Genomic DNA, 7,500 nt, shown 5'->3' on the forward strand with positions numbered 1-7,500 from the left:
CCAGTCTGGGCGACAGAGTGAGACTCCAACTCAAAAAAAAAAAAAAAAAAAGAATGAATCAGGACCCCTACCTATCACCACACACAAAAATCAACTCTAAATGGATCAAAGATCTAAACATAAAACCTCAAACTATAAGACAACAATGAACTTCTATGGAAATGTTAAATTTTAAAATATTGCTCAAAACTGATTTGTGTGGGGTGAGATGAGCATTTTTGGTGGGGATATAAATTAGTGCAAACTTTCTGGGAAAGGATTTTGGCAAATAGAGCAAAGTCTTTGAAAGTTCTCCTATGATTGGACCCGGTATCTCTACTTCTTTAATATTATTTATACATGGAAAGCTAAAAGTAACAGTATTTTCCATAATCAGAAGTATCTAAATACATTACAGAATATCAATTTGATAGAGTATTATTTAGCCATTAGAATTAGAATTAAGCTTTGAATAAATCAAATTATAACATGTTTTTAAGTCTAAAAGCACCAAAAGTTATATAAAATATTCCAAATTTGTATAAATATGCAATTATGCATAATAAATTTTTGACTTCTTCCCTATCTTGGGGAGAAGCATCAGTCTTCTACTTTTAAGTTTAATGATTAACTATAGAGTTTGTGTAAATGCTGTTTATCAGGTTAAGAAAGTTTCTTTTTCTCATTCGATTCAGTTTTTCTTTCATAAAAGAGTTTTGGATTCTATTGAATGCTTTTTCTTGCATCTATCATGATTATTATATATTTTTTCTTTATTCCATTAATATGGTGTTACATTAATTGATTTTGAATATTAAACCAGCCTTATATTCTTAGAGTAAATCACACTTGTTCATGTTTCATAATCTTTTTTTTTATGTTGTTGGGTTTGGTTTGCAAGTATTTTGTTAAGGAATGTTGCATCAATGTTTAAAGGTAATATCGGCCTGTAATTTTCTCTTCTCATGAGTCTTTAAGTTTGGTAAGATGGTAATAGTGATCTCATTGAATGAATTAGGATACTTTCTTTTCTTTCCTATTTTTGGAAGTGTTTGTGAGGAATTGTATCAATTCTCCTTTGAATATCTGGTAGAATTTATCAACAACACCATCTCAGCTATAATTTTAATTGTATGAAGTTTAAATACTAATTTAGTATCTTTGCTTGTTATAGGCCTATTCATATTTTCTTTTTCTTGGGCCATTTTCAGTAATTGATGTCTTTCTAGAAATTAGCCAATTTCATCTAAATAATCTAATTTGCTGTCATGTAGTTGTTCATAGTATTTCTTTAACTTTTTTTTTTTTTTTTTGAGTTGGAGTTTATTGATTTAAGAAAAATACGTAGTTTACCATATATCCCGTCCTGCACAAAAAACCTCAGCCTCACCAACATACTGTGGTGCATCAGTTACAATTAAACCAACATTGACATATAATTATCAACAAGGTCCACAGGACACTTCAGTAAGTAGAGAGTTATACAATATCCATGTGTCAAGAGATTTAAATTGTAAAGATGTCATTTTTTCTGTTAATTGACCTATAGATTAAATACAGTTTCTATTGGTTGACTTTTTCTCATCATTATATGACATTTTTTTTGGTTCTTTGCATGCCTGATAATTTTTAATTGGGTGCCCGACATTGTAAAATTTACCTTGCTGATGCTGAATATTTTTGCATTTCTCTAAATATTTTTTAGCTTTGCTCTATAATTAGGTTATTAAAGCAACTTGATCCTTTTGGATCCTCTCTTAAGTTTTGTTAGATTGTACCAGAGCAGCTATTAATCTAGAGCCAGACTGAGACAAAATTATTGTATATACTCTACCCAATGTCCTATGTATTATGAGGGGTCTTCATCCTGATTGGTAGGTACAGGCACTATTCTTAGTATTATTCATGCCCTCACCAGAACTCAGCTAAATACTCTAGAATGACCGTTTGTAGATCTCTGGTGTTTCTCCACATGCATCTTTCTTCTCTCTAGTATTCTTTTTTGCACTATCTATGTTGTTCTTCCAGACTTCCAACGTTGGGTCCCACATGGAGGATTTTGTCTGGTTCCAATTGGGCTCCTTATTTCTGTACAGTGACTTGGAAACTCTCTCAAGGCTATAGTTGGGGTAATTACAGCATACACCTCTCTTGTTTTCTATCTAATAATCACTGCCCTTCGTTGCTCAATGTCCAGTGCTGTGAAAGTATTTATTTTATATATTTTGTCCAGTTTTTTTAGTTGTATAAGTCATGAAGGTAAATCCCATCCCTTTTATTTCATTTTGAGCAGAGTCAGAAGTGTCTTCTTCATTAATTTGTATTGGGGCTCTTAACTAACATGAAATTAGATCACCTGGTGAGATGCATCCACCTAAAAACAATTAGTGGACCTACAACTTTTCATTATGTATATATACCAAGGGTGTCAAAAATACATGTATATAACTTAAGATATGTTAAGGGGTGTTCACTATAATCAAAAGTTTCTGTACATTGATTATAACCACTCTGAGTACTCTTGTAATTGCAGAAGTCAAATTATATTCATCTTACTGAGTGTAACATTTTTTTTTTTTAGGATGCATCCATTTATTAATTTTGTTCTTTATTGTAAAGATATGGAGTACAAGTCAGGATTAAGTACATATGTAGTCTGTGTGCAGGTGGAATGTGGACTTTTAACTGGTCCTTACTTCCCTTGGTTTAGGGTCAGCTACCCATTGTGATGTTATGTGCCACCCTCCTCCCCTGGCAGTGTCCTGTCACTGTCAATTCCTCTCTCATAGTATTGTGATGAATGTTCAGGACCCACTTATGAGTGAGAACAAGTATTCAGTTCTCTGTTTCTATGATAGATCACTGAGTATGATGAACTCTAAATCCATCCTAGCTGTTGTGAAGTTCATAATTTTGTCTGTCTTTATGGCTGCATAATACTCCATCATGTATACATACCACATTTTCTTTATCCAGTCCAGTTACAATGGGCAACAGGGCTAGTTTCATGTTTTAATACAGTTTTTTTCCTTTCTTAAAATGTGTATACATTTTTGGCACCCTCTGTATATATTGCCACTTATTATACCCATATAAAATTATGTTTAGGAAAGTTTACAAAGAAAATACATTATTTGGAGTTTAAAAAATTCTTGTACTCTGAGTCAGTGTAATTCAGCCAGTCAGTCATGGTTTGGAAACTGTACTAATAGGTCCCACATTTCCTTGATTTTCATAAAACTCACCAACTCACCAATCTCGCTCTTCACGTACCCAAATAGTAGGCATTGATAGTCTTTGACTACAATATGATGCCTATGCATGTTGAAGACCAGATTATGTATTTTATACTCAACCATACCCAAACAGAATGAGAAAATGTGCACTATTGCCAGAGTTGTTTATCAGATTGAGAATCTCTCGATCAGAACTAGGTCTGTGTTTTCTGTACATTTACTCTAGTACAAAACACTGTGAGTAGAACCTTGATGCCATGAACTTTTCAATATTTTTTAAGAAAAAACTATGGAGCACTAAACTCAGCATTGGCTGGGCAAGATGGTGCTAAATATGAAGTGTAGAGAAGGCTTCAGTGTCATCTAGCAATGTTAATATATGGGCAAATGGTCAAAAAACGAATTGAATGACAGAGGATACTTCTCAATACAATATAAATATTATATCATAATTTCACCATTTTGAGGTTTTTAAAAAAAAATTATACTTCATATTTAGCAATTTAAGCTTTGACTCAAGTTTAAATACCTGTATTTATTTAAAAAACTAGAGTGTAGAAAAAGTTTTGCTTTAGCTAAATAATAATCAAAATATTAATAGGTTAGTTCATATTTAACACATAAGAATAAAGTGCCTTTCTCTTAGACATGTTTTCTGTTGATCAAAGTTTTCACGGTTGAATTGACTTTGGTATTTAGACATTTATGTTGAGTATATTTAATGTTAAAATAACATTTTATAACAGTTCATTGAATTTATTGAGTATTTCACAGATTGATTCAATATTCCCTTGCTTTTGTTTCATGTGTAAATGTTATTTACAATTGATCGCGTATAAACTTGTTTCTTTTTATTTTTTGACAGTTTAATAATAGTAATATTATCTACAGAACACCTTGATATACTCGTTCTTCGTTTGTCATTAAATTTCTTTATAACTTCAATTTAGGAATTTAAGAATTCAGCAGTACCTTGAGAGAGTTTATGATGTAAAAATATCTTTGAGAAAAGACAGTTCCCGTGATCTTATGTCTAGTTTTTATTTCTTGTGTTTCTTTGATGCTATGCAACAGTGCTGGTTCTGTGAGTGCCAGACACAAAATGAGAGTGACATGTCGAACACATGGTTATCAAGGATGTGGTTACCTTAGCAACAGGAAGCATATAAAAGCCCTCAGAACTTCCTTTCTACTCCTGGGACATTTCAGAGTTTCAGATACTGTAAATAGTTGTGAATATGATGTCTGTAAGAGGCAGCACAAATATTAAAGTATTAAAAAAGTGAAAGTGACCCAAGTTTTCCTCACAGGACTAAGTTAGTAACTCATAATTCACTCCCTTCCTGAGAACGAGCTAGTGGTGAGGCAGAATAACCCTTCTAGATCTTTTAGCCTATAAAAATAGGAGTAACATTGTTTCATGGATTTACTCACATCCCTGGAATTTGAAGTTTTATTTTTAATAGCTTTTTTTTTTTTTTTTTGAGTTGGAGTCTCACTCTATTGCCCAGGCTGGAGTGCAGTGATACACTCACAGCTGTCACAGCCTTAACCTGCTGGGCTCAGGAGATCCTTCCACCTCAGCCTTCCAAGTAGCTGGAACTACAGGCACACGTCACCACGCCTGGCCAATTTTTTTGATTTATTGTAGAGATGAGGTCTCACCAAGTTGTCTAGGCTGGTCTTGAACCTGTGGGCTTGAGCAATTCTCTTACCTGGTGTTCCCAAAGTACTGGGATTATAAGCACTTTGGGTCATTGCACCTGGCCTTGAATAGGGTTTTAATGGTTCCTTAGGTTAATATTTAATTTTAGTTGTTTAAGGGATAGGTTGCACTAAAGTTCTAAATTACTACAGAAATGGGATAGTGAGGATTCTCCACAGATATTAAAGAATTTTCAACATAGTGGAAGTAGATTTGCTCTTATAAATAGCTGAACTATGAGAATTTGTTCTGTCACTGGAGGAGAAGTTTCCTCTGAAGTTGGCCAAAGTAAAAACTTTCTCTTGCTAATACTTTTACTTCATTATAATGTCTGGGCTTTTTTCCTAAGTAGAAAAGTCCCATAGTACCTTTCTATCAGGAAAATCTCTTCCCCAGTCCTCTCATTCTCTTTGCCTCTTACTGTTTGTCTACTTTATTCAATAATCCATGCTACCTGCACTCATGACCACAACTATCCTGCACAGAAGTGAATTAACCTTTCTTCTCCTTGAAAAGGAGTCTTGCCCTTAGTGGAGTGGAATATGTGAACCCATAATTTCTCATACTACTTGCATGTCAACCGACACCATCATGTTAGAAAACTCAGTGATGAATCAACTCTGATCTTGCACTTTTTGCCAACTATGTATGACAGACAACACCTAATATTTCAGACAGAATCTAATAGATATGGTCACTCTCTATTCATCTAAACTTTTCAAGTTTGAACCTTATGGAAGCTAAATCATCTTAAAGTAAAGTGCCTTGCACTTATTATCCCAATGCTCTTCAGCAATCCTTTCACTGATTTATGATTTACTGCTATGTTATGCTATCAGAATTTATGGAAGATCAATACAAAAATCACCTACTTGAAATATGTTCTGTGTCTTTACAAAACTTTACTTGGAAATTTTAGCCACTTGATACACAAAATCATACAGTAGATTTTGCTTAAGTTAGTTTTAGAAATTCTCTATTTTGTCTTTCTTTTGTCACAAAATGACACTGTATCAGTTATGATGTCTTTTTTTTTTTCATTTGAGTCCTCAGGAATCTTAACCAAATTTCTGTGTTCTGACAATGACAGTTTACATTTATTGAGTATTTACTATTATATAAGGCCCACTTCTAAGCATCTTGTGCTCATTGACTCTTGTAATCCTCACAACAGCTTTGTGAGGTTGAAGTCCTTATTACCTTCGTTTTACAGAGGAGGATACTGGGGTAAAAAAAGAGACGTCCCATCTTGTAAATAATGGAGTCAGGATTCAAGTTAAGTGGGTCTCTGGGAATTGTGCTTTAATAACCAAGCGTCTGCCTCTGAGGTGGTAGAGGTAATCAGTGAAATGGGCCTGTTTTTCCTATTCTCCTTACATCTGTGTCTGAGAAGCATCACGATGTAGACGAGCAGTTCTGAAATCCTGGTTTCTAAAACAGTGGTTTTAGTATCACCTGGAAACTTGTTGGAAATGCAGATTCTACAGCCTCAACCAATATCTTCTGAATCAGAAACTTGAGGGTGAGGCCCTGCAGTGTGTATTTCAATAAGCCCTTCCTGATGATTCTAAAGCATGCAAAAGTCTAAGAAGCACTAGTGTAGAAGAAAGAAAAATGTTGATAGATGACTGTGAATTCAAATCCCGCATCTGCTGCTTTGCAGCTGTGTGACTTTGAATACGTTAATTAACCTTTCTGAGTTGATCTCATAATTAATAATACAATGGCACTAAATCTGTGTGAATTTTTGTGGAAATTAGTTATTGCTGTCTAATCAATTTTACTGTGTATCATTATACTTAATATTACATTTTAACATCAATCCTTTGTTAGAAAATATATGGTATTAAATAAAAATTTCAGCATCAGCATCACATACCAAATCACATATATGGAGTGCTTTGTTACGCTTTATATATCTTCACAGTTTTCAAGTCATATATAATATGATATATGATATTTACAGCACATTCAGAAATATTTCTGTTTTATCAAGTTAAGCTGTCATTATCATGACCATCATAAATAAATAGAAATTTAGGAGCAGACATGTTCATTTATGCCTCTTACATACTACTTTCAGTCCTGGTTAAATCCAAACAATTGTATATAGTAGTATTTGCATTTTTTCATAGCATCTGTTAATATTGAATGGGAAAAAAATGGAAAGCATTAAATCTGTAGTACATTTTATGCATATATAGTGCTAAATCAAAATTGATCATCTCTCCTTTCCTATCCCAGGAGGTACTATCAAAGTAAAATTTCTGGCATGAATAAATACATTGGCAAATTTTATACCTCTTGCTATTGGTATAACTTAGAAATATTGGTAGTGTCTAAAAGTTATCATCATCCAATGTCAGCATGCTACCCAGAGAGAAGTGAATTGTTTGATCTCTGTCCAATTCCCAAGGCTTTAGTCTATATCTCAGAATACCACCATCACAATAATCGCAAATTGGCACTTGAAGTAGCAGTCTCAGCCTGGAGACCAAGAAATAAAAAAGGACTCTTCTCCTGCTTGACCTCGAGGAACTGTACAATACACGAACGGGGCAGGGTAAAGCATCGGGGATT

The sequence above is a fragment of the Carlito syrichta genome, unplaced genomic scaffold, assembly GCF_000164805.1.
Source record: "Carlito syrichta isolate Samal-C Ts95f unplaced genomic scaffold, Tarsius_syrichta-2.0.1 Scaffold301834, whole genome shotgun sequence".
NCBI classification, from domain to species: Eukaryota; Metazoa; Chordata; class Mammalia; order Primates; family Tarsiidae; genus Carlito; species Carlito syrichta.